This window comes from Arachis ipaensis, chromosome B5, assembly GCF_059453495.1.
Source record: "Arachis ipaensis isolate K30076 ecotype BB chromosome B5, ASM5945349v1, whole genome shotgun sequence".
Lineage (NCBI taxonomy): Eukaryota > Viridiplantae > Streptophyta > Magnoliopsida > Fabales > Fabaceae > Arachis > Arachis ipaensis.
The window spans coordinates 90,647,691-90,652,173 of record NC_142440.1 but is presented as its reverse complement, the minus strand read 5'-3'; the positions used below and the strand labels follow the sequence as shown (position 1 = coordinate 90,652,173).

General features: G+C 38.9%; 1 non-coding gene across 1 annotated transcript; it reads left to right on the top strand.

Annotated features, from left to right (window-relative positions):
- Positions 1-511: 511 nt before the first annotated feature.
- On the top strand, positions 512-618 carry LOC148564926 (small nucleolar RNA R71). The gene has a single exon (XR_015884369.1). It is a non-coding gene; the product is annotated as a small nucleolar RNA R71 (small nucleolar RNA).
- The last annotated feature ends 3,865 nt before the right edge of the window (positions 619-4,483 follow it).

Below are 4,483 nucleotides of genomic sequence, written 5' to 3'. Positions count from 1 at the left end.
TTGGTGAGCTGCATTGTTGTTGGGATTGTGGCGTCTCTGATCTTGGCCTTGGTCTTGTTGATTTCCCCACCCAAAGTTTGGGTAGTTCCTTCAGCCAGGATTATACGTTTTGGAGTATGGGTCATGGTTCTGCCTAAGTGAATTTCAAATGTAGTTGGCTTGCTTCTGACTATCCTCTGCTTCTTCATTCACTCCTTCTTGAGTTGCTGCTGAAATGGTGATTGCTGCTACTTGATTCCTCTCCATCTTCTTGGTGAGGTCAGCCAATTGCTTGGTAATCATCTTGTTTTGAGCTAGCAGTGCATCCACATTGTTTACCTCCATCACTCCTCTAGTGCTGCCTCTTTCAGAAGCATAGAAGTAGTCATTCTCAGCTACAGTCTCAATGACATCTATGGCTTCTTCAATGGTCTTCTTCTTGTTCAGAGATCCCCCGGATGAGTGGTTTACTGCCTTCTTTGATTCATAAGAAAGACCTTCATAGAAAATGTGTAACTGCACCCATTCATTGAACATATCTAGTGGGCACCATCTTGTCAAGTCTTTAAACTTCTCCCATGCTTCATATAGAGTCTCACCATCTTGCTGCCTGAAAGTTTGAACCTCAACTATCAACCTGTTGATGATTCTTTGAGAAGTATAGAATCTCGCCAAGAATTTGTTTACCACATCTTCCCAGGTTGTTAGGCTCTCCTTTGGGAAGGATTCCAGCCATTTAGATGCCTTGTCCTTGAGTGAGAAGGGGAATAGAAGTAGTCTGTAGGTGTCAGGATGAAACCATTAGACTTCACAGTGTCACATATCCTCAGGAAGGTGGTTAGATGTTGTTTGGGATCTTCTTGCACACTTCCTCCGAATGAACAGTTGTTCTAAACAAGGGTGATGAGCTGTGGCTTTAGTTCAAAGTTGTTGGCATGTATAGTTGGCTTTTGGATGCTACTTCCACAGTTTCCTGGGTTTGGATTGATGTAGGATCCTATAACTCTTCTCTCTTGCCCAGCATGATGCACTACGCCTTCTCTACCATGGTTGTGAGCCTCTTCTTCATGATGGTTCTCCATATTCTCATCCATGTTTGGTTCAAAATACTCCTCTTCTTCTTCCGTACCAAGTACTCTCTTTCCTCTTGCTTCCCTCCTTAATCTAAGGAAGGTCCTCTCAGGTTCAGAATCAAAGGAAGTTGAAGCCCCGCTTCTTCTACCGTCATACAACCAACAAGGAAAAAGCAAGAAGGGGGTAGATGCAGAGAGTATTCTTGTTAGAAATGTTGTTAGTGTGAGTGGTGCAATATATCAAACAGTTAGTGGGTTAGTGAACTGAATTGTAAACAACTAAAAAAAATATAGGGGGAAAAGGAAGAAAACAGCTAAACTGAAAGTGAATTACTCAAATGAAATCAAACAAAATAGAAAAAATGCTCAATCTAGTTATCCACCAATGTAATCATTGTTGATGCAAAATCAATCCCCGGCAACGGCGCCACAAAACTTGATGCACGAAACTTGTCTCTCAACAGATTTCTCTCGGCAAGTATACCGAATTGTCGTCAAGTAAAAACTCACAATAGAGTGAGGTCGAATCCCACAGGGATTGATTGGTCAAGCAACTTTAATTGGAGGAATGTTTTAGTTGAGCTAAGCAGAATTTGATATGAGAATTGCAGGAAATTAAATTGCGGGAAAGTAAATGGCAGAAAATGTAAATGCTAGAAATAAAGAGTTGAATATAAATGACGAAAAGTAAATTGCAGAATCTTAAATGGGGAATGGGGAATTTAGCATGAAAGTAAATGGCAGAAACTAAAGAGAATGGGTAAGATCAGAAATGGGGAATTCATTGGGCTTAGGAGATGTTGCATTCTCTGGATCAAGTTCATTTTCATCTCTTCCTCAATCAATGCATTCATTGATCTCCTTGGCAATCTTAAGTGATTGAATTCCAATTCTTTGGTAACTCAATCTCTCAAATCTTGATCAATAGCCAATTCCTTGGTCTAATTGCTCATGAGAAGAGATGAGGTGCGGTCACTGATTATACCACATGTATTTCCAAATCAAAGTATCTGGAGAATTATATGTCACCATATCCGCCCAAACCCCAATTTGGTCCAACATGAGAAAGCATTTCTAGCATGATCTCTTCATTCCTCTTCCAAGGTTCAGAAGATATCCAAGTATGAATAGTTTCTTTTCCAAGACAACTATCCAATTGGATGAAGATTGAAAGCTTTCAAGTAAAATCAAGAGAAAAGAAAGAAGAAGAATAATGAAAACTATTATTGATCCATCAAATTACAACAGAGCTCCCTAACCCAATGAAAGGGGTTTAGTTGTTCATGGCTCTGGGAGTGAAAAGCAAATATGGAGAATACATTCTGAAGTAAAACTAGAAGTTGCAGAGAAAGTAAAATTATACAGAGAGTAGTCCTCTCAATCCCCTAAAAAAAGCTCCTCTCTAGTTCAAAACTACCCCTATATATACTACTCTTCTGATCTTCCAGTTGGTTCTTCAAGTCTTGGATATGGGCCTTTGGATCTTGAGTTGAAGCAGTTTGGAATCTTCAGTGGGCTCAGCTTTACTTGCAGAGAAAGTGTGAAGTAGGCATGGACTTTGGCTAGGACATTAGTGGCGTTAACGTTAAGTAAAAATGTGGGTTCGAGAACGTTAGTGACAATCACCTTTTGCACTAACGTTCCTAGCCCAAGATGAGTTACGTTAACTTCAACGTTAGTGGCACTAACGTGACCACTAACGTTGCCTCTTGATCCATCACGAGCTTTGTTGGCGTTTACCTTTGCCAATAACATTGCCCTTGGCCCCATCTTCCCTACGTTAGTGTCCACGTTAGTGTAGCTAACGTGACTCTTAACGTGGGTATGCCTCAACTTCGAGAGCATTAGTGACACTTACCTTAGTCACTAACGCTCCAAACACCCTTGTTCCCACTTTAGAGTTCATGTTACTTAGGTTAACGTGACTTCTAACGTGGTAGTGATAGCCATCTCCAATGTTTGTGACATAGGTGAGTGTCACTAACGTTGGCTCATCATTCCTTTCCTCCACGTTAGCTTCCATGTTAATGCAATTAACGTGGCAACTAATGTGGCTAATAGAGGCTTAGTCCAATGTTAGTGATAAAGGTGAGTGTCACTAACGTTGGCTCTTCATTGCTTCTCCCACGTTAGAGTTCACGTTAATGTAGTTAACGTGACTCTTAACGTGGCTAAGTGTGCCCCTCTACCCAACGTTAGTGGCATTCACTTTTACCACTAACGTTGGAGCTTTACTTCTCTTCCACGTTAGCTTCCACGTTAACGTAGTTAACGTGGACACTAACGTGGGCTATGATGGCTCACGAAAGCATTATTGGTGTTCACTTTTCTTGTTAACGTTGTAAGCTAGCCTCCTTTCCACGTTAATAGTCACGTAAGTTGGACTAACGTGGCTATTAACGTGGCATCTTCCTTGCTTCCTTTGTCCTGAAATCAAGCAAATAAAGTGCATCAAAGCTAGGTTCTAACCCATGAGATCATGCATCATTCAATTTATCATTCAATTCATGCATAATTCTCATGAAATCATATAAATTCACAATGTTTGCTTGAATCAAGATGTAAATGATTATTTACCCAAAACTTGCTTATTTCATAAGAAAGTGCATGAAACTACCTTAAAACCATAAAGAAAAGGTCAGTGAAACTAGCCAAAATGCCCTGGCATCAGCGGTCCAAACCGGCCCTACAATTTCTAACTAACATTCGAATTCAAATACCTCCCTTATTTTAGCTAGACAAAATAAGATGAGATAACTACCACCGGCTATATAAAGGGGAGCCAGAGGCCCCCTCAGGTACGACATTCATTCTACACACCTTATACCTCTCAGATCTATTCTGATTTGAGCAACGGAGAGTCTTTGTAGGTACCACCCCATTGCTCCAGCCAGATATTCCGGTGACCGTCTTGACTCGCAAGTCCTCGATGCATCTCACAACTCGTACCAGAAATTTCTAGTACAAAATTTTATTTTTATTTAGAAAATAAAGACAATAAAGATTAAAATTTAGACAATTAAAAATTTGAATATCATGTCAAAAGTTTAAACTATTAGCTATAAAAACATAAATGATTATGTATAGAACCATTTTCATTAAAAAGGAATTATCTTTTTATTTTGTAAAAATTAAGTCATATTATTATTAAATTCGAATTTAAGAGGTTATTTAAGAGATAAAATAATGAATCACTTTAATATGAGAAATAAAAATATTGGTAAATTTGTACTTGAAGATAGATTTTCTTTCACTATAAGAAAAACATTGAGTACTGTCAAATTTATCGACAGATTTAGCGTTGAAAGTTAATGGCATATTTACTGGCGAGTTTACTCTTAGATTTGACAATAAATTTGTCGGGCAAAATATTTACCGATGAATTAGAGTTTCTAATGGTAAAGTCACCCGTAATAATTGGAGGAAAAAGA